The sequence below is a fragment of the Hyperolius riggenbachi genome, chromosome 3 (genome assembly GCF_040937935.1).
Source record: "Hyperolius riggenbachi isolate aHypRig1 chromosome 3, aHypRig1.pri, whole genome shotgun sequence".
Lineage (NCBI taxonomy): Eukaryota > Metazoa > Chordata > Amphibia > Anura > Hyperoliidae > Hyperolius > Hyperolius riggenbachi.
The window spans coordinates 41,011,739-41,037,743 of record NC_090648.1 but is presented as its reverse complement, the minus strand read 5'-3'; the positions used below and the strand labels follow the sequence as shown (position 1 = coordinate 41,037,743).

The window sequence follows — 26,005 nt, the reverse complement described above, 5'->3', positions numbered from 1 at the left end:
CAGACACTCACTACTGTGCCCACTGCTTATTTTTCTTTGCTTTCTCTTTAAATGAAAAAGGTTAACAGCATTTTAAAAGGCAGCCACACTAAACACATTCTTAAACACATCATGCTACATAAAAAGTGTCATGTTCAAATGAAAATATAGCGTTTATAGTCACTTCTATACAACTGCACTAGCAGCCCCAAAAGAAGGGTTGTAGAACTTTGCCCAATTGCATAGCAAGCTAAGGGATATTTTTTATTACTGTGAGAGAGTGGACAGTGTACTTTCTCAGCTCCTATGAGGATAGTGAGCTAAGTGTACTTTCAATGTTTTCCTCTTTTTAGAATATTACCATTCGGTTACAGCATTTCAAGGAGTCCATATGAAGACATGGGCTTGTGTGAAAAAGCTCACTGACCCCGACGTGATTTGAACACGCAACCTTCTGATCTGGAGTCAGACGCGCTACCGTTGCGCCACGAGGTCCCTGCATTCTTTTGTATTGGAAAAGTTACATCGACGGCCTAAGAGATTTTCTTTTCTTTACAATGACAATATGGGTTTACTGCTAGTAATGTTATACTGACAGTTTTTGGAACTGTTTGATCGACGCCCTAAGAGACTTTCTTTTGTTTACAATGACAACAATGGTTTACTGCTAATAATGCTATACTTACAGAGGGTCCCAGCGTTCTCTTCTCTACACAATTTTAAGCAAAAAAGAGAATACCAGAAATGCCACACAATGCTTCTATCCTCAGTCACTCACTACTGTGCCCACTGCTTATTTTTCTTTGCTTTCTCTTCAAATGAAAAAGGTTAACAGCATTTTAAAAGGCAGCCACACTAAACACATTCTTAAACACATCATGCTACATGAAAAGTGTCATGTTCAAATGAAAATATAGCGTTTATAGTCACTTCTATACAACTGCACCAGCAGCCCCAAAAGAAGGGTTGTAGAACTTTGCCCAATTGCGTAGCAAGCTAAGGGATATTTTTTATTGCTGTGAGAGAGTGGACAGTGTACTTTCTCAGCTCCTATGAGGATAGTGAGCTAAGTGTACTTTCAATGTTTTGCCCTTTCAGAATATTACCAATCGGTTACAGCATTTCAAGGAGTCCATGTGAAGACATGGGCTTGTGTGAAAAAGCTCACTGACCACAACATGATTTGAACACGCAACCTTCTGATCTGGAGTCAGACGCGCAACCGTTGCGCCACGAGGTCCCTGCATTTTTTCATATTGGAACAGTTACATCGACGGCCTAAGAGACTTTCTTTTCTTTACAATGACAAAATGGGTTTACTGCTAGTAATGTTATACTGACAGTTTTTGGAACTGTTTGATCGACGACCTAAGAGACTTTCTTTTGTTTACAATGACAACAATGGTTTACTGCTAATAATTCTATACTCACAGAGGGTACCAGCGTTCTCTTCTCTACACAATTTTAAGCAAAAAAGAGAATACCAGAAATGCCACACAATGCTTCTATCCTCAGACACTCACTACTGTGTCCACTGCTTATTTTTCTTTGCTTTCTCTTCAAATGAAAAAGGTTAACAGCATTTTAAAATGCAGCCACACTAAACACCTTCTTAAACACATCATGCTACAAGAAAAGTGTCATGTTCAAATGAAAATATAGCGTTTATAGTCACTTTTATACAACTGCACCAGCAGCCCCAAAAGAAGGGTTGTAGAACTTTGCCCAATTGCGTAGCAAGCTAAGGGATATTTTTTATTGCTGTGAGAGAGTGGACAGTGTACTTTCTCAGCTCCTATGAGGATAGTGAGCTACGTGTACTTTCAATGTTTTGCCCTTTCAGAATTTTCCAATCGGTTACAGCATTTCAAGGAGTCCATGTGAAGACATGGGCTTGTGTGAAAAAGCTAACTGACCTCGACGTGATTTGAACACGCAACCTTCTGATCTGGATTCAGACGCGCTACCGTTGCGCCACGAGGTCCCTGCATTCTTTTGTATTGGAAAAGTTACATCGACGGCCTAAGAGATTTTCTTTTCTTTACAATGACAATATGGGTTTACTGCTAGTAATGTTATACTGACAGTTTTTGGAACTGTTTGATCGACGCCCTAAGAGACTTTCTTTTGTTTACAATGACAACAATGGTTTACTGCTAATAATGCTATACTCACAGAGGGTACCAGCGTTCTCTTCTCTACACAATTTTAAGCAAAAAAGAGAATACCAGAAATGCCACACAATGCTTCTATCCTCAGACACTCACTACTGTGCCCACTGCTTATTTTTCTTTGCTTTCTCTTTAAATGAAAAAGGTTAACAGCATTTTAAAAGGCAGCCACACTAAACACATTCTTAAACACATCATGCTACATAAAAAGTGTCATGTTCAAATGAAAATATAGCGTTTATAGTCACTTCTATACAACTGCACTAGCAGCCCCAAAAGAAGGGTTGTAGAACTTTGCCCAATTGCGTAGCAAGCTAAGGGATATTTTTTATTGCTGTGAGAGAGTGGACAGTGTACTTTCTCAGCTCCTATGAGGATAGTGAGCTAAGTGTACTTTCAATGTTTTGCCCTTTCAGAATATTACCAATCGGTTACAGCATTCCAAGGAGTCCATGTGAAGACATGGGCTTGTGTGAAAAAGCTCACTGACCACAACATGATTTGAACACGCAACCTTCTGATCTGGAGTCAGACGCGCAACCGTTGCGCCACGAGGTCCCTGCATTCTTTCATATTGGAACAGTTACATCGACGGCCTAAGAGACTTTCTTTTCTTTACAATGACAAAATGGGTTTACTGCTAGTAATGTTATACTGACAGTTTTTGGAACTGTTTGATCGACGACCTAAGAGACTTTCTTTTGTTTACAATGACAACAATGGTTTACTGCTAATAATTCTATACTCACAGAGGGTACCAGCGTTCTCTTCTCTACACAATTTTAAGCAACAAAGAGAATACCAGAAATGCCACACAATGCTTCTATCCTCAGACACTCACTACTGTGTCCACTGCTTATTTTTCTTTGCTTTCTCTTCAAATGAAAAAGGTTAACAGCATTTTAAAATGCAGCCACACTAAACACCTTCTTAAACACATCATGCTACAAGAAAAGTGTCATGTTCAAATGAAAATATAGCGTTTATAGTCACTTTTATACATCTGCACCAGCAGCCCCAAAAGAAGGGTTGTAGAACTTTGCCCAATTGTGTAGCAAGCTAAGGGATATTTTTTATTGCTGTGAGAGAGTGGACAGTGTACTTTCTCAGCTCCTATGAGGATAGTGAGCTACGTGTACTTTCAATGTTTTGCCCTTTCAGAATTTTCCAATCGGTTACAGCATTTCAAGGAGTCCATGTGAAGACATGGGCTTGTGTGAAAAAGCTCACTGACCCCGACGTGATTTGAACACGCAACCTTCTGATCTGGATTCAGACGCGCTACCGTTGCGCCACGAGGTCCCTGCATTCTTGTGCATTGGAAAAGTTACATCGACGGCCTAAGAGATTTTCTTTTCTTTACAATGACAATATGGGTTTACTGCTAGTAATGTTATACTGACAGTTTTTGGAACTGTTTGATCGACGGCCTAAGAGACTTTCTTTTGTTTACAATGACAACAATGGTTTACTGCTAATAATGCTATACTCACAGAGGGTACCAGCGTTCTCTTCTCTACACAATTTTAAGCAAAAAAGAGAATACCAGAAATGCCACACAATGCTTCTATCCTCAGACACTCACTACTGTGCCCACTGCTTATTTTTCTTTGCTTTCTCTTCAAATGAAAAAGGTTAACAGCATTTTAAAAGGCAGCCACACTAAACACTTTCTTAAACACATCATGCTACATGAAAAGTGTCATGTTCAAATGAAAATATAGCGTTTATAGTCACTTCTATACAACTGCATCAGCAGCCCCAAAAGAAGGGTTGTAGAACTTTGCCCAATTGCGTAGCAAGCTAAGGGATATTTTTTATTGCTGTGAGAGAGTGGACAGTGTACTTTCTCAGCTCCTATGAGGATAGTGAGCTAAGTGTACTTTCAATATTTTGCCCTTTCAGAATTTTCCAATCGGTTACAGCATTTCAAGGAGTCTATGTGAAGACATGGGCTTGTGTGAAAAAGCTCACTGACCCCGACGTGATTTGAACACGCAACCTTCTGATCTGGAGTCAGACGCGCTACCGTTGCGCCACGAGGTACCTGCATTCTTTTGTATTGGAAAAGTTACATCGACGGCCTAAGAGACTTTCTTTTCTTTACAATGACAATATGGGTTTACTGCTAGTAATGTTATACTCACAGTTTTTGGAACTGTTTGATCGACGCCCTAAGAGACTTTCTTTTGTTTACAATGACAACAATGGTTTACTGCTAATAATGCTATACTCACAGAGGGTACCAGCGTTCTCTTCTCTACACAATTTTAAGCAAATAAGAGAATACCAGAAATGCCACACAATGCTTCTATCCTCAGACACTCACTACTGTGCCCACTGCTTATTTTTCTTTGCTTTCTCTTCAAATGAAAAAGGTTAACAGCATTTTAAAAGGCAGCCACACTAAACACCTTCTTAAACACATCATGCTACATGAAAAGTGTCATGTTCAAATGAAAATATAGCGTTTATAGTCACTTCTATACAACTGCACCAGCATCCCCAAAAGAAGGCGTGTAGAACTTTGCCCAATTGTGTAGCAAGCTAAGGAATATTTTTTATTGCTGTGAGAGAGTGGACAGTGTACTTTCTCAGCTCCTATGAGGATAGTGAGCTAAGTGTACATTCAATGTTTTGCCCTTTCAGAATATTACCAATCGGTTACAGCATTTCAAGGAGTCCATGTGAAGACATGGGCTTGTGTGAAAAAGCTCACTGACCCCGACGTGATTTGAACAAGCAACCTTCTGATCTGGAGTCAGACGCGCTACCGTTGCGCCACAAGGTCCCTGCATTCTTTCATATTGGAACAGTTACATCGACGGCCTAAGAGACTTTCTTTTCTTTACAATGACAAAATGGGTTTACTGCTAGTAATGTTATACTGACAGTTTTTGGAACTGTTTGATCGACAAACTAAGAGACTTTCTTTTGTTTACAATGACAACAATGGTTTACTGCTAATAATGCTATACTCACAGAGGGTACCAGCGTTCTCTTCTCTACACAATTTTAAGCAAATAAGAGAATACCAGAAATGCCACACAATGCTTCTATCCTCAGACACTCACTACTGTGCCCACTGCTTATTTTTCTTTGCTTTCTCTTCAAATGAAAAAGGTTAACAGCATTTTAAAAGGCAGCCACACTAAACACCTTCTTAAACACATCATGCTACATGAAAAGTGTCATGTTCAAATGAAAATATAGCGTTTATAGTCACTTCTATACAACTGCACCAGCATCCCCAAAAGAAGGCGTGTAGAACTTTGCCCAATTGTGTAGCAAGCTAAGGGATATTTTTTATTGCTGTGAGAGAGTGGACAGTGTACTTTCTCAGCTCCTATGAGGATAGTGAGCTAAGTGTACTTTCAATGTTTTGCCCTTTCAGAATATTACCAATCGGTTACAGCATTTCAAGGAGTCCATGTGAAGACATGGGCTTGTGTGAAAAAGCTCACTGACCCCAACGTGATTTGAACACGCAACCTTCTGATCTGGAGTCAGACGCGCTACCGTTGCGCCACGAGGTCCCTGCATTCTTTCATATTGGAACAGTTACATCGACGGCCTAAGAGACTTTCTTTTCTTTACAATGACAAAATGGGTTTACTGCTAGTAATGTTATACTGACAGTTTTTGGAACTGTTTGATCGACGAACTAAGAGACTTTCTTTTGTTTACAATGACAACAATGGTTTACTGCGAATAATGCTATACTCACAGAGGGTACCAGCGTTCTCTTCTCTACACAATTTTAAGCAAAAAAGAGAATACCACAAATGCCACACAATGCTTCTATCCTCAGTCACTCACTACTGTGCCCACTGCTTATTTTTCTTTGCTTTCTCTTCAAATGAAAAAGGTTAACAGCATTTTAAAAGGCAGCCACACTAAACACTTTCTTAAACACATCATGCTACATGAAAAGTGTCATGTTCAAATGAAAATATAGCGTTTATAGTCACTTCTATACAACTGCACCAGCAGCCCCAAAACAAGGGTTGTAGAACTTTGCCCAATTGCGTAGCAAGCTAAGGGATATTTTTTATTGCTGTGAGAGAGTGGACAGTGTACTTTCTCAGCTCCTATGAGGATAGTTAGCTATGTGTACTTTCAATGTTTTGCCCTTTCAGAATTTTCCAATCGGTTACAGCATTTCAAGGAGTCCATGTGAAGACATGGGCTTGTGTGAAAAAGCTTACTGACCCCGACGTGATTTGAACACGCAACCTTCTGATTTGGAGTCAGACGCGCTACCGTTGCGCCACGAGGTCCCTGCATTCTTTTGTATTGGAAAAGTTACATCGACGGCCTAAGAGACTTTCTTTTCTTTACAATGACAATATGGGTTTACTGCTAGTAATGTTATACTCACAGTTTTTGGAACTGTTTGATCGACGGCCTAAGAGACTTTCTTTTGTTTACAATGACAACAATGGTTTACTGCTAATAATGCTATACTCACAGAGGGTACCAGCGTTCTCTTCTCTACACAATTTTAAGCAAATAAGAGAATACCAGAAATGCCACACAATGCTTCTATCCTCAGACACTCACTACTGTGCCCACTGCTTATTTTTCTTTGCTTTCTCTTCAAATGAAAAAGGTTAACAGCATTTTAAAAGGCAGCCACACTAAACACCTTCTTAAACACATCATGCTACATGAAAAGTGTCATGTTCAAATGAAAATATAGCGTTTTTAGTCACTTCTATACAACTGCACCAGCAGCCCCAAAAGAAGGGTTGTAGAACTTTGCCCAATTGCGTAGCAAGCTAAGGGATATTTTTAATTGCTGTGAGAGAGTGGACAGTGTACTTTCTCAGCTCCTATGAGGATAGTGAGCTACGTGTACCTTCAATGTTTTGCCCTGTCAGAATTTTCCAATCGGTTACAGCATTTCAAGGAGTCCATGTGAAGACATGGGCTTGTGTGAAAAAGCTCACTGACCCCGACGTGATTTGAACACGCAACCTTCTGATCTGGAGTCAGACGCGCTACCGTTGCGCCACGAGGTCCCTGCATTCTTGTGCATTGGAAAAGTTACATCGACGGCCTAAGAGATTTTCTTTTCTTTACAATGACAATATGGGTTTACTGCTAGTAATGTTATACTGACAGTTTTTTGGAACTGTTTAATCGGCGGCTTAAGAGACTTTCTTTTGTTTACAATGACAACAATGGTTTACTGCTAATAATGCTATACTCACAGAGGGTACCAGCGTTCTCTTCTCTACACAATTTTAAGCAAAAAAGAGAATACCAGAAATGCCACACAATGTTTCTATCCTCAGACACTCACTACTGTGCCCACTGCTTATTTTTCTTTGCTTTCTCTTCAAATGAAAAAGGTTAACAGCATTTTAAAAGGCAGCCACACTAAACACTTTATTAAACACATCATGCTACATGAAAAGTGTCATGTTCAAATGAAAATATAGCGTTTACAGTCACTTCTATACAACTGCTTCAGCAGCCCCAAAAGAAGGGTTGTAGAACTTTGCCCAATTGCGTAGCAAGCTAAGGGATATTTTTTATTGCTGTGAGAGAGTGGACAGTGTACTTTCTCAGCTCCTATGAGGATAGTGAGCTAAGTGTACTTTCAATGTTTTGCCCTTTCAGAATTTTCCAATCGGTTACAGCATTTCAAGGAGTCCATGTGAAGACATGGGCTTGTGTGAAAAAGCTCACTGACCCCGACGTGATTTGAACACGCAACCTTCTGATCTGGAGTCAGACGCGCTACCGTTGCGCCACGAGGACCCTGCATTCTTTTGTATTGGAAAAGTTACATCGACGGCCTAAGAGACTTTCTTTTCTTTACAATGACAATATGGGTTTACTGCTAGTAATGTTATACTCACAGTTTTTGGAACTGTTTGATCGACGGCCTAAGAGACTTTCTTTTGTTTACAATGACAACAATGGTTTACTGCTAATAATGCTATACTCACAGAGGGTACCAGCGTTCTCTTCTCTACACAATTTTAAGCAAATAAGAGAATACCAGAAATGCCACACAATGCTTCTATCCTCAGACACTCACTACTGTGCCCACTGCTTATTTTTCTTTGCTTTCTCTTCAAATGAAAAAGGTTAACAGCATTTTAAAAGGCAGCCACACTAAACACCTTCTTAAACACATCATGATACATGAAAAGTGTCATGTTCAAATGAAAATATAGCGTTTATAGTCACTTCTATACAACTGCACCAGCAGCCCCAAAAGAAGGCTTGTAGAACTTTGCCCAATTGTGTAGCAAGCTAAGGGATATTTTTTATTGCTGTGAGAGAGTGGACAGTGCACTTTCTCAGCTCCTATGAGGATAGTGAGCTAAGTGTACTTTCAATGTTTTGCCCTTTCAGAATATTACCAATCGGTTACAGCATTTCAAGGAGTCCATGTGAAGACATGGGCTTGTGTGAAAAAGCTCACTGACCCCGACGTGATTTGAACACGCAACCTTCTGATCTGGAGTCAGACGCGCTACCGTTGCGCCACGAGGTCCCTGCATTCTTGTGCATTGGAAAAGTTACATCGACGGCCTAAGAGATTTTCTTTTCTTTACAATGACAATATGGGTTTACTGCTAGTAATGTTATACTGACAGTTTTTTGGAACTGTTTGATCGGCAGCTTAAGAGACTTTCTTTTGTTTACAATGACAACAATGGTTTACTGCTAATAATGCTATACTCACAGAGGGTACCAGCGTTCTCTTCTCTACACAATTTTAAGCAAAAAAGAGAATACCAGAAATGCCACACAATGTTTCTATCCTCAGACACTCACTACTGTGCCCACTGCTTATTTTTCTTTGCTTTCTCTTCAAATGAAAAAGGTTAACAGCATTTTAAAAGGCAGCCACACTAAACACTTTCTTAAACACATCATGCTACATGAAAAGTGTCATGTTCAAATGAAAATATAGCGTTTATAGTCACTTCTATACAACTGCACCAGCAGCCCCAAAAGAAGGCTTGTAGAACTTTGCCCAATTGTGTAGCAAGCTAAGGGATAATTTTTATTGCTGTGAGAGAGTGGACAGTGCACTTTCTCAGCTCCTATGAGGATAGTGAGCTAAGTGTACTTTCAATGTTTTGCCCTTTCAGAATATTACCAATCGGTTACAGCATTTCAAGGAGTCCATGTGAAGACATGGGCTTGTGTGAAAAAGCTCACTGACCCCGACGTGATTTGAACACGCAACCTTCTGATCTGGAGTCAGACGCGCTAACGTTGCGCCACGAGGTCCCTGCATACTTTCATATTGGAACAGTTACATCGACGGCCTAAGAGACTTTCTTTTCTTTACAATGACAAAATGGGTTTACTGCTAGTAATGTTATACTGACAGTTTTTGGAACTGTTTGATCGATGGCCTAAGAGACTTTCTTTTGTTTACAATGACAACAATGGTTTACTGCTAATAATGCTATACTCACAGAGGGTACCAGCGTTCTCTTCTCTACACAATTTTAAGCAAATAAGAGAATACTAGAAATGCCACACAATGCTTCTATCCTCAGACACTCACTACTGTGCCCACTGCTTATTTTTCTTTGCTTTCTCTACAAATGAAAAAGGTTAACAGCATTTTAAAAGGCAGCCACACTAAACACCTTCTTAAACACATCATGCTACATGAAAAGTGTCATGTTCAAATGAAAATATAGCGTTTATAGTCACTTCTATACAACTGCACCAGCATCCCCAAAAGAAGGCGTGTAGAACTTTGCCCAATTGTGTAGCAAGCTAAGGGATATTTTTTATTGCTGTGAGAGAGTGGACAGTGTACTTTCTCAGCTCCTATGAGGATAGTGAGCTAAGTGTACTTTCAATGTTTTGCCCTTTCAGAATATTACCAATCGGTTACAGCATTTCAAGGAGTCCTTGTGAAGACATGGGCTTGTGTGAAAAAGCTCACTGACCCCGTCGTGATTTGAACACGCAACCTTCTGATCTGGAGTCAGACACGCTACCGTTGCGCCACGAGGTCCCTGCATTCTTTCATATTGGAACAGTTACATCGAAGGCCTAAGAGACTTTCTTTTCTTTACAATGACAAAATGGGTTTACTGCTAGTAATGTTATACTGACAGTTTTTGGAACTGTTTGATGGACGAAGTAAGAGACTTTCTTTTGTTTACAATGACAACAATGGTTTACTGCTAATAATGCTATACTCACAGAGGGTACCAGCGTTCTCTTCTCTACACAATTTTAAGCAAAAAAGAGAATACCAGAAATGCCACACAATGTTTCTATCCTCAGACACTCACTACTGTGCCCACTGCTTATTTTTCTTTGCTTTCTCTTCAAATGAAAAAGGTTAACAGCATTTTAAAAGGCAGCCACACTAAACACTTTCTTAAACACATCATGCTACATGAAAAGTGTCATGTTCAAATGAAAATATAGCATTTATAGTCACTTCTATACAACTGCACCAGCAGCCCCAAAACAAGGGTTGTAGAACTTTGCCCAATTGCGTAGCAAGCTAAGGGATATTTTTTATTGCTGTGAGAGAGTGGACAGTGTACTTTCTCAGCTCCTATGAGGATAGTTAGCTACGTGTACTTTCAATGTTTTGCCCTTTCAGAATTTTCCAATCGGTTACAGCATTTCAAGGAGTCCATGTGAAGACATGGGATTGTGTGAAAAAGCTCACTGACCCCGACGTGATTTGAACACGCAACCTTCTGATCTGGAGTCAGACGCGCTACCGTTGCGCCACGAGGTCCCTGCATTCTTTTGTATTGGAAAAGTTACATCGACGGCCTAAGAGACTTTCTTTTCTTTACAATGACAATATGGGTTTACTGCTAGTAATGTTATACTCACAGTTTTTGGAACTGTTTGATCGACGGCCTAAGAGACTTTCTTTTGTTTACAATGACAACAATGGTTTACTGCTAATAATGCTATACTCACAGAGGGTACCAGCGTTCTCTTCTCTACACAATTTTAAGCAAATAAGAGAATACCAGAAATGCCACACAATGCTTCTATCCTCAGACACTCACTACTGTGCCCACTGCTTATTTTTCTTTGCTTTCTCTTCAAATGAAAAAGGTTAACAGCATTTTAAAAGGCAGCCACACTAAACACCTTCTTAAACACATCATGCTACATGAAAAGTGTCATGTTCAATTGAAAATATAGCGTTTATAGTCACTTCTATACAACTGCACCAGCAGCCCCAAAAGAAGGCTTGTAGAACTTTGCCCAATTGTGTAGCAAGCTAAGGGATATTTTTTATTGCTGTGAGAGAGTGGACAGTGTACTTTCTCAGCTCCTATGAGGATAGTTAGCTAAGTGTACTTTCAATGTTTTGCCCTTTCAGAATATTACCAATCGGTTACAGCATTTCAAGGAGTCCATGTGAAGACATGGGCTTGTGTGAAAAAGCTCACTGACCCCAACGTGATTTGAACACGCAACCTTCTGATCTGGAGTCAGACGCGCTACCGTTGCGCCACGAGGTCCCTGCATTCATTCATATTGGAACAGTTACATCGACGGCCTAAGAGACTTTCTTTTCTTTACAATGACAAAATGGGTTTACTGCTAGTAATGTTATACTGACAGTTTTTGGAACTGTTTGATCGACGAACTAAGAGACTTTCTTTTGTTTACAATGACAACAATGGTTTACTGCTAATAATGCTATACTCACAGAGGGTACCAGCGTTCTCTTCTCTACACAATTTTAAGCAAAAAAGAGAATACCAGAAATGCCACACAATGCTTCTATCCTCAGTCACTCACTACTGTGCCCACTGCTTATTTTTCTTTGCTTTCTCTTCAATGAAAAAGGTTAACAGCATTTTAAAAGGCAGCCACACTAAACACATTCTTAAACACATCATGCTACATGAAAAGTGTCATGTTCAAATGAAAATATAGCGTTTTTAGTCACTTCTATACAACTGCACCAGCAGCCCCAAAAGAAGGGTTGTAGAACTTTGCCCAATTGCGTAGCAAGCTAAGGGATATTTTTAATTGCTGTGAGAGAGTGGACAGTGTACTTTCTCAGCTCCTATGAGGATAGTGAGCTACGTGTGCCTTCAATGTTTTGCCCTGTCAGAATTTTCCAATCGGTTACAGCATTTCAAGGAGTCCATGTGAAGACATGGGCTTGTGTGAAAAAGCTCACTGACCCCGACGTGATTTGAACATGCAACTTTCTGATCTGGAGTCAGACGCGCTACCGTTGCGCCACGAGGTCCCTGCATTCTTGTGCATTGGAAAAGTTACATCGACGGCCTAAGAGATTTTCTTTTCTTTACAATGACAATATGGGTTTACTGCTAGTAATGTTATACTGACAGTTTTTTGGAACTGTTTGATCGACGGCTTAAGAGACTTTCTTTTGTTTACAATGACAACAATGGTTTACTGCTAATAATGCTATACTCACAGAGGGTACCAGTGTTCTCTTCTCTACACAATTTTAAGCAAAAAAGAGAATACCAGAAATGCCACACAATGTTTCTATCCTCAGACACTCACTACTGTGCCCACTGCTTATTTTTCTTTGCTTTCTCTTCAAATGAAAAAGGTTAACAGTATTTTAAAAGGCAGCCACACTAAACACCTTCTTAAACACATCATGCTACAAGAAAAGTGTCATGTTCAAATTAAAATATAGCGTTTATAGTCACTTCTATACAACTGCACCAGCAGCCCCAAAACAAGGGTTGTAGAACTTTGCCCAATTGCGTAGCAAGCTAAGGGATATTTTTTATTGCTATGAGAGAGTGGACAGTGTACTTTCTCAGCTCCTATGAGGATAGTTAGCTACGTGTACTTTCAATGTTTTGCCCTTTCAGAATTTTCCAATCGGTTACAGCATTTCAAGGAGTCCATGTGAAGACATGGGCTTGTGTGAAAAAGCTCACTGACCCCGACGTGATTTGAACAAGCAACCTTCTGATCTGGAGTCAGACGCGCTACCGTTGCGCCACGAGGTCCCTGCATTCTTTCGTATTGGAACAGTTACATCGACGGCCTAAGAGACTTTCTTTTCTTTACAATGACAAAATGGGTTTACTGCTAGTAATGTTATACTGACAGTTTTTGGAACTGTTTGATCGACGACTTAAGAGACTTTCTTTTGTTTACAATGACAACAATGGTTTACTGCTAATAATGCTATACTCACAGAGGGTACCAGCGTTCTCTTCTCTACACAATTTTAAGCAAAAAAGAGAATACCAGAAATGCCACACAATGCTTCTATCCTCAGACACTCACTACTGTGTCCACTGCTTATTTTTCTTTGCTTTCCCTTCAAATGAAAAAGGTTAACAGCATTTTCAAAGGCAGCCACACTAAACACCTTCTTAAACACATCATGCTACATGAAAAGTGTCATGTTCAAATGAAAATATAGCGTTTATAGTCACTTCTATACAACTGCACCAGCATCCCCAAAAGAAGGCGTGTAGAACTTTGCCCAATTGTGTAGCAAGCTAAGGGATATTTTTTATTGCTGTGAGAGAGTGGACAGTGTACTTTCTCAGCTCCTATGAGGATAGTGAGCTAAGTGTACTTTCAATGTTTTGCCCTTTCAGAATATTACCAATCGGTTACAGCATTTCAAGGAGTCCTTGTGAAGACATGGGCTTGTGTGAAAAAGCTCACTGACCCCCGTCGTGATTTGAACACGCAACCTTCTGATCTGGAGTCAGACGCGCTACCGTTGCGCCACGAGGTCCCTGCATTCTTTCATATTGGAACAGTTACATCGAAGGCCTAAGAGACTTTCTTTTCTTTACAATGACAAAATGGGTTTACTGCTAGTAATGTTATACTGACAGTTTTTGGAACTGTTTGATCGACGAACTAAGAGACTTTCTTTTGTTTACAATGACAACAATGGTTTACTGCTAATAATGCTATACTCACAGAGGGTACCAGCGTTCTCTTCTCTACACAATTTTAAGCAAAAAAGAGAATACCAGAAATGCCACACAATGTTTCTATCCTCAGACACTCACTACTGTGCCCACTGCTTATTTTTCTTTGCTTTCTCTTCAAATGAAAAAGGTTAACAGCATTTTAAAAGGCAGCCACACTAAACACTTTCTTAAACACATCATGCTACATGAAAAGTGTCATGTTCAAATGAAAATATAGCATTTATAGTCACTTCTATACAACTGCACCAGCAGCCCCAAAACAAGGGTTGTAGAACTTTGCCCAATTGCGTAGCAAGCTAAGGGATATTTTTTATTGCTGTGAGAGAGTGGACAGTGTACTTTCTCAGCTCCTATGAGGATAGTTAGCTACGTGTACTTTCAATGTTTTGCCCTTTCAGAATTTTCCAATCGGTTACAGCATTTCAAGGAGTCCATGTGAAGACATGGGCTTGTGTGAAAAAGCTCACTGACCCCGACGTGATTTGAACACGCAACCTTCTGATTTGGAGTCAGACGCGCTACCGTTGCGCCACGAGGTCCCTGCATTCTTTTGTATTGGAAAAGTTACATCGACGGCCTAAGAGACTTTCTTTTCTTTACAATGACAATATGGGTTTACTGCTAGTAATGTTATACTCACAGTTTTTGGAACTGTTTGATCGACGGCCTAAGAGACTTTCTTTTGTTTACAATGACAACAATGGTTTACTGCTAATAATGCTATACTCACAGAGGGTACCAGCGTTCTCTTCTCTACACAATTTTAAGCAAATAAGAGAATACCAGAAATGCCACACAATGCTTCTATCCTCAGACACTCACTACTGTGCCCACTGCTTATTTTTCTTTGCTTTCTCTTCAAATGAAAAAGGTTAACAGCATTTTAAAAGGCAGCCACACTAAACACCTTCTTAAACACATCATGCTACATGAAAAGTGTCATGTTCAAATGAAAATATAGCGTTTTTAGTAACTTCTATACAACTGCACCAGCAGCCCCAAAAGAAGGGTTGTAGAACTTTGCCCAATTGCATAGCAAGCTAAGGGATATTTTTAATTGCTGTGAGAGAGTGGACAGTGTACTTTCTCAGCTCCTATGAGGATAGTGAGCTACGTGTACCTTCAATGTTTTGCCCTGTCAGAATTTTCCAATCGGTTACAGCATTTCAAGGAGTCCATGTGAAGACATGGGCTTGTGTGAAAAAGCTCACTGACCCCGACGTGATTTGAACACGCAACCTTCTGATCTGGAGTCAGAAGCGCTACCGTTGCGCCACGAGGTCCCTGCATTCTTGTGCATTGGAAAAGTTACATCGACGGCCTAAGAGATTATCTTTTCTTTACAATGACAATATGGGTTTACTGCTAGTAATGTTATACTGACAGTTTTTTGGAACTGTTTGATCGACGGCTTAAGAGACTTTCTTTTGTTTACAATGACAACAATGGTTTACTGCTAATAATGCTATACTCACAGAGGGTACCAGCGTTCTCTTCTCTACACAATTTTAAGCAAAAAAGAGAATACCAGAAATGCCACACAATGTTTCTATCCTCAGACACTCACTACTGTGCCCACTGCTTATTTTTCTTTGCTTTCTCTTCAAATGAAAAAGGTTAACAGCATTTTACAGGCAGCCACACTAAACACCTTCTTAAACACATCATGCTACATGAAAAGTGTCATGTTCAAATGAAAATATAGCGTTTATTGTCACTTCTATACAACTGCACCAGCAGCCCCAAAAGAAGGGTTGTAGAACTTTGCCCAATTGCGTAGCAAGCTAAGAGATATTTTTAATTGCTGTGGGAGAGTGGACAGTGTATTTTCTCAGCTCCTATGAGGATAGTGAGCTACGTGTACTTTCAATGTTTTGCCCTGTCAGAATTTTCCAATCGGTTACAGCATTTCAAGGAGTCCATGTGAAGACATGGGCTTGTGTGAAAAAGCTCACTGACCCCGACGAGATTTGAACACGCAACCTTCTGATCTGGAGTCAGACGCGCTACCGTTGCGCCACGAGGTCCCTGCATTCTTTCGTATTGGAACAGTTACATCGACGGCCTAAGAGACTTTCTTTTCTTTACAATGACAAAATGGGTTTACTGCTAGTAATGTTATACTGACAGTTTTTGGAACTGTTTGATCGACGACCTAAGAGACTTTCTTTTGTTTACAATGACAACAATGGTTTACTGCTAATAATGCTATACTCACAGAGGGTACCAGTGTTCTCTTCTCTACACAATTTTAAGCAAAAAAGAGAATACCAGAAATGCCACACAATGCTTCTATCCTCAGACACTCACTACTGTGTCCACTGCTTATTTTTCTTTGCTTTCTCTTCAAATGAAAAAGGTTAACAGCATTTTAAAAGGCAGCCACACTAAACACCTTCTTAAACACATCATACTACATGAAAAGTGTCATGTTCAAATGAAAATATAGCGTTTATAGTCACTTCTATACAACTGCACCAGCAGCCCCAAAATAAGGGTTGTAGAACTTTGCCCAATTGCGTAGCAAGCTAAGGGATATTTTTTATTGCTGTGAGAGAGTGGACAGTGTACTTTCTCAGCTCCTATGAGGATAGTGAGCTAAGTGTACTTTCAATGTTTTGCCCTTTCAGAATATTACCAATCGGTTACAGCATTTCAAGGAGTCCATGTGAAGACATAAGCTTGTGTGAAAAAGCTCACTGACCCCGACGTGATTTGCACACGCAACCTTCTGATCTGGAGTCAGACGTGCTACCGTTGCGCCACGAGGTCCCTGCATTCTTGTGCATTGGAAAAGTTACATTGACGGCCTAAGAGATTTTCTTTTCTTTACAATGACAATATGGGTTTACTGCTAGTAATGTTATACTCACAGTTTTTGGAACTGTTTGATCGACGGCCTAAGAGACTTTCTTTTGTTTACAATGACAACAATGGTTTACTGCTAATAATGCTATACTCACAGAGGGTACCAGCGTTCTCTTCTCTACACAATTTTAAGCAAAAAAGAGAATACCAGAAATGCCACACAATGCTTCTATCCTCAGACACTCACTACTGTGCCCACTGCTTATTTTTTTTTGCTTTCTCTTCAAATGAAAAAGGTTAACAGCAAAAAGGCAGCCACACTAAACACTTTCTTAAACACATCATGCTACATGAAAAGTGTCATGTTCAAATGAAAATATAGCGTTTATAGTCACTTCTCTACAACTGCATCAGCAGCCCCAAAAGAAGGGTTGTAGAACTTTGCCGAATTGCGTAGCAAGCTAAGGGATATTTTTTATTGCAGTGAGAGAGTGGACAGTGTACTTTCTCAGCTCCTATGAGGATAGTGAGCTAAGTGTACTTTCAATGTTTTGCCCTTTCAGAATTTTCCAATCGGTTACAGCATTTCAAGGAGTCTATGTGAAGACATGGGCTTGTGTGAAAAAGCTCACTGACCCCGACGTGATTTGAACACGCAACCTTCTGATCTGGAGTCAGATGCGCTACCGTTGCGCCACGTGGTCCCTGCATTCTTTTGTATTGGAAAAGTTACATCGACGGCCTAAGAGACTTTCTTTTCTTTACAATGACAATATGGGTTTACTGCTAGTAATGTTATACTCACAGTTTTTGGAACTGTTTGATCGACGGCCTAAGAGACTTTCTTTTGTTTACAATGACAACAATGGTTTACTGCTAATAATGCTATACTCACAGAGGGTACCAGCGTTCTCTTCTCTACACAATTTTAAGCAAAAAAGAGAATACCAGAAATGCCACACAATGATTCTATCCTCAGACACTCACTACTGTGCCCACTGCTTATTTTTCTTTGCTTTCTCTTCAAATGAAAAAGGTTAACAGCATTTTAAAAGGCAGCCACACTAAACACTTTCTTAAACACATCATGCTACATGAAAAGTGTCATGTTCAAATGAAAATATAGCGTTTATAGTCACTTCTATACAACTGCACCAGCAGCCCCAAAACAAGGGTTGTAGAACTTTGCCCAATTGCGTAGCAAGCTAAGGGCTCTTTCACACTACAGGCAGCGGTGAAAGGCTAAAACGCTGCGTTTTGGCTGCAGGCGTTTTCAAGGCGTTTTGAAGGAGTTTTAACGCCTATACATTACAATCAATTGTAATGAGAAACGCCGCGGTAGGCCCAGATAAAGCGCCTGGGAGCGTTGAAACGCAACGCTCCAAAACGCAGCGTTTAGTGTGAATAGTAAAATGAAAGTCTGTGGACTTTCTTTTACCTAGGAAAACGCCAACTTTGGCCGTGGCGTTAAAACGCCGAAAAAGCCCTCTGGTGTGAAAGGGCCCTGAGGGATATTTTTTATTGCTGTGAGAGAGTGGACAGTGTACTTTCTCAGCTCCTATGAGGATAGTTAGCTACGTGTACTTTCAATTTTTTGCCCTTTCAGAATTTTCCAATCGGTTACAGCATTTCAAGGAGTCCATGTGAAGACATGGGCTTGTGTGAAAAAGCTCACTGACCCCGACATGATTTGAACACGCAACCTTCTGATCTGGAGTCAGACGCGCTACCGTTGCGCCACGAGGTCCCTGCATTCTTTCATATTGGAACAGTTACATCGACGGCCTAAGAGACTTTCTTTTCTTTACAATGACAAAATGGGTTTACTGCTAGTAATGTTATACTGACAGTTTTTGGAACTGTTTGATCGACGAACTAAGAGACTTTCTTTTGTTTACAATGAAAACAATGGTTTACTGCTAATAATGCTATACTCACAGAGGGTACCAGCGTTCTCTTCTCTACACAATTTTAAGCAAAAAAGAGAATACCAGAAATGCCACACAATGTTTCTATCCTCAGACACTCACTACTGTGCCCACTGCTTATTTTTCTTTGCTTTCTCTTCAAATGAAAAAGGTTAACAGCATTTTAAAAGGCAGCCACACTAAACACTTTCTTAAACACATCATGCTACATGAAAAGTGTCATGTTCAAATGAAAATATAGCGTTTATAGTCACTTCTATACAACTGCACCAGCAGCCCCAAAACAAGGGTTGTAGAACTTTGCCCAATTGCGTAGCAAGCTAAGGGATATTTTTTATTGCTGTGAGAGAGTGGACAGTGTACTTTCTCAGCTCCTATGAGGATAGTTAGCTACGTGTACTTTCAATGTTTTGCCCTTTCAGAATTTTCCAATCGGTTACAGCATTTCAAGGAGTCCATGTGAAGACATGGGCTTGTGTGAAAAAGCTCACTGACCCCGACGTGATTTGAACACGCAACCTTCTGATCTGGAGTCAGACGCGCTACCGTTGCGCCACGAGGTCCCTGCATTCTTTCATATTGGAAAAGTTACATCGACGGCCTAAGAGACTTTCTTTTCTTTACAATGACAATATGGGTTTACTGCTAGTAATGTTATACTCACAGTTTTTGGAACTGTTTGATCGACGGCCTAAGAGACTTTCTTTTGTTTACAATGACAACAATGGTTTACTGCTAATAATGCTATACTCACAGAGGGTACCAGCGTTCTCTTCTCTACACAATTTTAAGCAAATAAGAGAATACCAGAAATGCCACACAATGCTTCTATCCTCAGACACTCACTACTGTGCCCACTGCTTATTTTTCTTTGCTTTCTCTTCAAATGAAAAAGGTTAACAGCATTTTAAAAGGCAGCCACACTAAACACCTTCTTAAACACATCATGCTACATGAAAAGTGTCATGTTCAAATGAAAATATAGCGTTTATAGTCACTTCTATACAAATGCACCAGCAGCCCCAAAAGAAGGCTTGTAGAACTTTGCCCAATTGTGTAGCAAGCTAAGGGATATTTTTTATTGCTGTGAGAGAGTGGACAGTGTACTTTCTCAGCTCCTATGAGGATAGTTAGCTAAGTGTACTTTCAATGTTTTGCCCTTTCAGAATATTACCAATCGGTTACAGCATTTCAAGGAGTCCATGTGAAGACATGGGCTTGTGTGAAAAAGCTCACTGACCCCGACGTGATTTGAACACGCAACCTTCTGATCTGGAGTCAGACGCGCTACCGTTGCGCCACGAGGTCCCTGCATTCTTTCATATTGGAACAGTTACATCGACGGCCTAAGAGACTTTCTTTTCTTTACAATGACAAAATGGGTTTACTGCTAGTAATGTTATACTGACAGTTTTTGGAACTGTTTGATCGACGAACTAAGAGACTTTCTTTTGTTTACAATAACAACAATGGTTTACTGCTAATAATGCTATACTCACAGAGGGTACCAGCGTTCTCTTCTCTACACAATTTTAAGCAAAAAAGAGAATACCAGAAATGCCACACAATGCTTCTATCCTCAGTCACTCACTACTGTGCCCACTGCTTATTTTTCTTTGCTTTCTCTTCAATGAAAAAGGTTAACAGCATTTTAAAAGGCAGCCACACTAAACACATTCTTAAACACATCATGCTACATGAAAAGTGTCATGTTCAAATGAAAATATAGCGTTTTTAGTCACTTCTATACAACTGCACCAGCAGCCCCAAAAGAAGGGTTGTAGAACTTTGCCCAATTGCGTAGCAAGCTAAGGGATATTTTTAATTGCTGTGAGAGAGTGGACAGTGTACTTTCTCAGCTCCTATGAGGATAGTGAGCTACGTGTACCTTCAATGTTTTGCCCTGTCAGAATTTTCCAATCGGTTACAGCATTTCAAGGAGTCCATGTGAAGACATGGGCTTGTGTGAAAAAGCTCACTGACCCCGACGTGATTTGAACACGCAACCTTCTGATCTGGAGTCAGACGCGCTACCGTTGCGCCACGAGGCCCCTGCATTCTTGTGCATTGGAAAAGTTACATCGACGGCCTAAGAGATTTTCTTTTCTTTACAATGACAATGTGGGTTTACTGCTAGTAATGTTATACTGACAGTTTTTTGGAACTTTTTGATCGGCGGCTTAAGAGACTTTCTTTTGTTTACAATGACAACAATGGTTTACTGCTAATAATGCTATAATCACAGAGGGTACCAGCGTTCTCTTCTCTACACAATTTTAAGCAAAAAAGAGAATACCAGAAATGCCACACAATGTTTCTATCCTCAGACACTCACTACTGTGCCCACTGCTTATTTTTCTTTGCTTTCTCTTCAAATGAAAAAGGTTAACAGCATTTTAAAAGGCAGCCACACTAAACTTTTTCTTAAACACATCATGCTACATTAAAAGTGTCATGTTCAAATGAAAATATAGCGTTTACAGTCACTTCTATACAACTGCATTAGCAGCCCCAAAAGAAGGGTTGTAGAACTTTGCCCAATTGCGTAGCAAGCTAAGGGATATTTTTTATTGCTGTGAGAGAGTGGACAGTGTACTTTCTCAGCTCCTATGAGGATAGTGAGCTAAGTGTACTTTCAATGTTTTGCCCTTTCAGAATTTTCCAATCGGTTACAGCATTTCAAGGAGTCCATGTGAAGACATGGGCTTGTGTGAAAAAGCTCACTGACCCCGACGTGATTTGAACACGCAACCTTCTGATCTGGAGTCAGACGCGCTACCGTTGCGCCACGAGGTCCCTGCATTCTTTTGTATTGGAAAAGTTACATCGACGGCCTAAGAGACTTTCTTTTCTTTACAATGACAATATGGGTTTACTGCTAGTAATGTTATACTCACAGTTTTTGGAACTGTTTGATCGACGGCCTAAGAGACTTTCTTTTGTTTACAATGACAACAATGGTTTACTGCTAATAATGCTATACTCACAGAGGGTACCAGCGTTCTCTTCTCTACACAATTTTAAGCAAATAAGAGAATACCAGAAATGCCACACAATGCTTCTATCCTCAGACACTCACTACTGTGCCCACTGCTTATTTTTCTTTGCTTTCTCTTCAAATGAAAAAGGTTAACAGCATTTTAAAAGGCAGCCACACTAAACACCTTCTTAAACACATCATGCTACATGAAAAGTGTCATGTTCAAATGAAAATATAGCGTTTATAGTCACTTCTATACAACTGCACCAGCAGCCCCAAAAGAAGGCTTGTAAAACTTTGCCCAATTGTGTAGCAAGCTAAGGGATATTTTTTATTGCTGTGAGAGAGTGGACAGTGTACTTTCTCAGCTCCTATGAGGATAGTGAGCTAAGTGTACTTTCAATGTTTTGCCCTTTCAGAATATTACCAATCGGTTACAGCATTTCAAGGAGTCCATGTGAAGACATGGGCTTGTGTGAAAAAGCTCACTGACCCCGACGTGATTTGAACACGCAACCTTCTGATCTGGAGTCAGACGTGCTACCGTTGCGCCACGAGGTCCCTGCATACTTTCATATTGGAACAGTTACATCGACGGCCTAAGAGACTTTCTTTTCTTTACAATGACAAAATGGGTTTACTGCTAGTAATGTTATACTGACAGTTTTTGGAACTGTTTGATCGACGAACTAAGAGACTTTCTTTTGTTTACAATGACAACAATGGTTTACTGCTAATAATGCTATACTCACAGAGGGTACCAGCGTTCTTTTCTCTACACAATTTTAAGCAAAAAAGAGAATACCAGAAATGCCACACAATGTTTCTATCCTCAGACACTCACTACTGTGCCCACTGCTTATTTTTCTTTGCTTTCTCTTCAAATGAAAAAGGTTAACAGCATTTTAAAAGGCAGCCACACTAAACACTTTCTTAAACACATCATGCTACATGAAAAGTGTCATGTTCAAATGAAAATATAGCGTTTATAGTCACTTCTATACAACTGCACCAGCAGCCCCAAAACAAGGGTTGTAGAACTTTGCCCAATTGCGTAGCAAGCTAAGGGATATTTTTTATTGCTGTGAGAGAGTGGACAGTGTACTTTCTCAGCTCCTATGAGGATAGTTAGCTACGTGTACTTTCAATGTTTTTCCCTTTCAGAATTTTCCAATCGGTTACAGCATTTCAAGGAGTCCATGTGAAGACATGGGCTTGTGTGAAAAAGCTCACTGACCCCGACGTGATTTGAACACGCAACCTTCTGATCTGGAGTCAGACGCGCTACCGTTGCGCCACGAGGTCCCTGCATTCTTTCATATTGGAACAGTTACATCAACGGCCTAAGAGACTTTCTTTTCTTTACAATGACAAAATGGGTTTACTGCTAGTAATGTTATACTGACAGTTTTTGGAACTGTTTGATCGACGAACTAAGAGACTTTCTTTTGTTTACAATGACAACAATGGTTTACTGCTAATAATGCTATACTCACAGAGGGTACCAGCGTTCTCTTCTCTACACAATTTTAAGCAAAAAAGAGAATACCAGAAATGCCACACAATGTTTCTATCCTCAGACACTCACTACTGTGCCCACTGCTTATTTTTCTTTGCTTTCTCTTCAAATGAAAAAGGTTAACAGCATTTTAAAAGGCAGCCACACTAAACACTTTCTTAAACACATCATGCTACATGAAAAGTGTCATGTTCAAATGAAAATATAGCGTTTATAGTCACTTCTATACAACTGCACCAGCAGCCCCAAAACAAGGGTTGTAGAACTTTGCCCAATTGCGTAGCAAGCTAAGGGATATTTTTTATTGCTGTGAGAGAGTGGACAGTGTACTTTCTCAGCTCCTATGAGGATAGTTAGCTACGTGTACTTTCAATGTTTTTCCCTTTCAGAATTTTCCAATCGGTTACAGCATTTCAAGGAGTCCATGTGAAGACATGGGCTTGTGTGAAAAAGCTCACTGACCCCGACGTGATTTGAACACGCAACCTTCTGATCTGGAGTCAGACGCGCTACCGTTGCGCCACGAGGTCCCTGCATTCTTTCATATTGGAACAGTTACATCAACGGCCTAAGAGACTTTCTTTTCTTTACAATGACAAAATGGGTTTACTGCTAGTAATGTTATACTGACAGTTTTTGGAACTGTTTGATCGACGAACTAAGAGACTTTCTTTTGTTTACAATGACAACAATGGTTTACTGCTAATAATGCTATACTCACAGAGGGTACCAGCGTTCTCTTCTCTACACAATTTTAAGCAAATAAGAGAATACCAGAAATGCCACACAATGCTTCTATCCTCAGACACTCACTACTGTGCCCACTGCTTATTTTTCTTTGCTTTCTCTTCAAATGAAAAAGGTTAACAGCATTTTAAAAGGCAGCCACACTAAACACCTTCTTAAACACATCATGCTACATGAAAAGTGTCATGTTCAAATGAAAATATAGCGTTTATAGTCACTTCTATACAACTGCACCAGCAGCCCCAAAAGAAGGCTTGTAGAACTTTGCCCAATTGTGTAGCAAGCTAAGGGATATTTTTTATTGCTGTGAGAGAGTGGACAGTGTACTTTCTCAGCTCCTATGAGGATAGTGAGCTAAGTGTACTTTCAATGTTTTGCCCTTTCAGAATATTACCAATCGGTTACAGCATTTCAAGGAGTCCATGTGAAGACATGGGCTTGTGTGAAAAAGCTCACTGACCCCGACGTGATTTGAACACGCAAACTTCTGATCTGGAGTCAGCCGCCCTACCGTTGCGCCACGAGGTCCCTGCATACTTTCATATTGGAACAGTTACATCGACAGCCTAAGAGACTTTCTTTTCTTTACAATGACAATATGGGTTTACTGCTAGTAACGTTATACTCACAGTTTTTGGAACTGTTTGATCGACGGCCTAAGAGACTTTCTTTTGTTTACAATGACAACAATGGTTTACTGCTAATAATGCTATACTCACAGAGGGTACCAGCGTTCTCTTCTCTACACAATTTTAAGCAAATAAGAGAATACCAGAAATGCCACACAATGCTTCTATCCTCAGACACTCACTACTGTGACCACTGCTTATTTTTCTTTGCTTTCTCTTCAAATGAAAAAGGTTAACAGCATTTTAAAAGGCAGCCACACTAAACACCTTCTTAAACACATCATGCTACATGAAAAGTGTCATGTTCAAATGAAAATATAGCGTTTATAGTCACTTCTATACAACTGCACCAGCAGCCCCAAAAGAAGGCTTGTAGAACTTTGCCCAATTGTGTAGCAAGCTAAGGGATATTTTTTATTGCTGTGAGAGAGTGGACAGTGTACTTTCTCAGCTCCTATGAGGATAGTTAGCTAAGTCTACTTTCAATGTTTTGCCCTTTCAGAATATTACCAATCGGTTACAGCATTTCAAGGAGTCCATGTGAAGACATGGGCTTGTGTGAAAAAGCTCACTGACCCCGACGTGATTTGAACACGCAACCTTCTGATCTGGAGTCAGACGCGCTACCGTTGCGCCACGAGGTCCCTGCATTCTTTCATATTGGAACAGTTACATCGACGGCCTAAGAGACTTTCTTTTCTTTACAATGACAAAATGGGTTTACTGCTAGTAATGTTATACTGACAGTTTTTGGAACTGTTTGATCGACGAACTAAGAGACTTTCTTTTGTTTACAATGAAAACAATGGTTTACTGCTAATAATGCTATACTCACAGAGGGTACCAGCGTTCTCTTCTCTACACAATTTTAAGCAAAAAAGAGAATACCAGAAATGCCACACAATGTTTCTATCCTCAGACACTCACTACTGTGCCCACTGCTTATTTTTCTTTGCTTTCTCTTCAAATGAAAAAGGTTAACAGCATTTTAAAAGGCAGCCACACTAAACACTTTCTTAAACACATCATGCTACATGAAAAGTGTCATGTTCAAATGAAAATATAGCGTTTATAGTCACTTCTATACAACTGCACCAGCAGCCCCAAAACAAGGGTTGTAGAACTTTGCCCAATTGCGTAGCAAGCTAAGGGATATTTTTTATTGCTGTGAGAGAGTGGACAGTGTACTTTCTCAGCTCCTATGAGGATAGTTAGCTACGTGTACTTTCAATGTTTTTCCCTTTCAGAATTTTCCAATCGGTTACAGCATTTCAAGGAGTCCATGTGAAGACATGGGCTTGTGTGAAAAAG

General features: G+C 40.0%; 1 protein-coding gene and 33 non-coding genes across 34 annotated transcripts in view; all 34 read right to left on the bottom strand.

Moving 5' to 3' along the window:
• The window catches only part of GUCY2D (guanylate cyclase 2D, retinal), a 604,889-nt gene that overhangs the window by 446,356 nt on the left and 132,528 nt on the right, over window positions 1-26,005 (bottom strand). The gene's annotated exons all lie outside the window — the stretch shown is intronic.
• Window positions 403-474, bottom strand: TRNAW-CCA (transfer RNA tryptophan (anticodon CCA)). The gene has a single exon. It is a non-coding gene; the product is annotated as a tRNA-Trp (tRNA).
• TRNAW-CCA (transfer RNA tryptophan (anticodon CCA)) lies at window positions 1,148-1,219 on the bottom strand. The gene has a single exon. It is a non-coding gene; the product is annotated as a tRNA-Trp (tRNA).
• TRNAW-CCA (transfer RNA tryptophan (anticodon CCA)) lies at window positions 1,892-1,963 on the bottom strand. The gene has a single exon. It is a non-coding gene; the product is annotated as a tRNA-Trp (tRNA).
• TRNAW-CCA (transfer RNA tryptophan (anticodon CCA)) lies at window positions 2,637-2,708 on the bottom strand. Its single transcript has one exon. It is a non-coding gene; the product is annotated as a tRNA-Trp (tRNA).
• Window positions 3,381-3,452, bottom strand: TRNAW-CCA (transfer RNA tryptophan (anticodon CCA)). Its single transcript has one exon. It is a non-coding gene; the product is annotated as a tRNA-Trp (tRNA).
• On the bottom strand, window positions 4,125-4,196 carry TRNAW-CCA (transfer RNA tryptophan (anticodon CCA)). Its single transcript has one exon. It is a non-coding gene; the product is annotated as a tRNA-Trp (tRNA).
• Window positions 4,870-4,941, bottom strand: TRNAW-CCA (transfer RNA tryptophan (anticodon CCA)). Its single transcript has one exon. It is a non-coding gene; the product is annotated as a tRNA-Trp (tRNA).
• Window positions 5,615-5,686, bottom strand: TRNAW-CCA (transfer RNA tryptophan (anticodon CCA)). The gene has a single exon. It is a non-coding gene; the product is annotated as a tRNA-Trp (tRNA).
• Window positions 6,359-6,430, bottom strand: TRNAW-CCA (transfer RNA tryptophan (anticodon CCA)). The gene has a single exon. It is a non-coding gene; the product is annotated as a tRNA-Trp (tRNA).
• Window positions 7,103-7,174, bottom strand: TRNAW-CCA (transfer RNA tryptophan (anticodon CCA)). Its single transcript has one exon. It is a non-coding gene; the product is annotated as a tRNA-Trp (tRNA).
• TRNAW-CCA (transfer RNA tryptophan (anticodon CCA)) lies at window positions 7,848-7,920 on the bottom strand. The gene has a single exon. It is a non-coding gene; the product is annotated as a tRNA-Trp (tRNA).
• On the bottom strand, window positions 8,593-8,664 carry TRNAW-CCA (transfer RNA tryptophan (anticodon CCA)). The gene has a single exon. It is a non-coding gene; the product is annotated as a tRNA-Trp (tRNA).
• TRNAW-CCA (transfer RNA tryptophan (anticodon CCA)) lies at window positions 9,339-9,410 on the bottom strand. The gene has a single exon. It is a non-coding gene; the product is annotated as a tRNA-Trp (tRNA).
• TRNAW-CCA (transfer RNA tryptophan (anticodon CCA)) lies at window positions 10,084-10,155 on the bottom strand. Its single transcript has one exon. It is a non-coding gene; the product is annotated as a tRNA-Trp (tRNA).
• TRNAW-CCA (transfer RNA tryptophan (anticodon CCA)) lies at window positions 10,828-10,899 on the bottom strand. Its single transcript has one exon. It is a non-coding gene; the product is annotated as a tRNA-Trp (tRNA).
• Window positions 11,573-11,644, bottom strand: TRNAW-CCA (transfer RNA tryptophan (anticodon CCA)). Its single transcript has one exon. It is a non-coding gene; the product is annotated as a tRNA-Trp (tRNA).
• On the bottom strand, window positions 12,316-12,387 carry TRNAW-CCA (transfer RNA tryptophan (anticodon CCA)). Its single transcript has one exon. It is a non-coding gene; the product is annotated as a tRNA-Trp (tRNA).
• TRNAW-CCA (transfer RNA tryptophan (anticodon CCA)) lies at window positions 13,061-13,132 on the bottom strand. Its single transcript has one exon. It is a non-coding gene; the product is annotated as a tRNA-Trp (tRNA).
• On the bottom strand, window positions 13,806-13,878 carry TRNAW-CCA (transfer RNA tryptophan (anticodon CCA)). Its single transcript has one exon. It is a non-coding gene; the product is annotated as a tRNA-Trp (tRNA).
• On the bottom strand, window positions 14,551-14,622 carry TRNAW-CCA (transfer RNA tryptophan (anticodon CCA)). The gene has a single exon. It is a non-coding gene; the product is annotated as a tRNA-Trp (tRNA).
• On the bottom strand, window positions 15,295-15,366 carry TRNAW-CCA (transfer RNA tryptophan (anticodon CCA)). Its single transcript has one exon. It is a non-coding gene; the product is annotated as a tRNA-Trp (tRNA).
• TRNAW-CCA (transfer RNA tryptophan (anticodon CCA)) lies at window positions 16,039-16,110 on the bottom strand. The gene has a single exon. It is a non-coding gene; the product is annotated as a tRNA-Trp (tRNA).
• Window positions 16,784-16,855, bottom strand: TRNAW-CCA (transfer RNA tryptophan (anticodon CCA)). Its single transcript has one exon. It is a non-coding gene; the product is annotated as a tRNA-Trp (tRNA).
• TRNAW-CCA (transfer RNA tryptophan (anticodon CCA)) lies at window positions 17,524-17,595 on the bottom strand. Its single transcript has one exon. It is a non-coding gene; the product is annotated as a tRNA-Trp (tRNA).
• On the bottom strand, window positions 18,567-18,638 carry TRNAW-CCA (transfer RNA tryptophan (anticodon CCA)). The gene has a single exon. It is a non-coding gene; the product is annotated as a tRNA-Trp (tRNA).
• Window positions 19,311-19,382, bottom strand: TRNAW-CCA (transfer RNA tryptophan (anticodon CCA)). The gene has a single exon. It is a non-coding gene; the product is annotated as a tRNA-Trp (tRNA).
• Window positions 20,056-20,127, bottom strand: TRNAW-CCA (transfer RNA tryptophan (anticodon CCA)). Its single transcript has one exon. It is a non-coding gene; the product is annotated as a tRNA-Trp (tRNA).
• TRNAW-CCA (transfer RNA tryptophan (anticodon CCA)) lies at window positions 20,799-20,870 on the bottom strand. The gene has a single exon. It is a non-coding gene; the product is annotated as a tRNA-Trp (tRNA).
• Window positions 21,544-21,615, bottom strand: TRNAW-CCA (transfer RNA tryptophan (anticodon CCA)). The gene has a single exon. It is a non-coding gene; the product is annotated as a tRNA-Trp (tRNA).
• Window positions 22,289-22,360, bottom strand: TRNAW-CCA (transfer RNA tryptophan (anticodon CCA)). Its single transcript has one exon. It is a non-coding gene; the product is annotated as a tRNA-Trp (tRNA).
• Window positions 23,033-23,104, bottom strand: TRNAW-CCA (transfer RNA tryptophan (anticodon CCA)). Its single transcript has one exon. It is a non-coding gene; the product is annotated as a tRNA-Trp (tRNA).
• Window positions 23,777-23,848, bottom strand: TRNAW-CCA (transfer RNA tryptophan (anticodon CCA)). The gene has a single exon. It is a non-coding gene; the product is annotated as a tRNA-Trp (tRNA).
• On the bottom strand, window positions 25,267-25,338 carry TRNAW-CCA (transfer RNA tryptophan (anticodon CCA)). The gene has a single exon. It is a non-coding gene; the product is annotated as a tRNA-Trp (tRNA).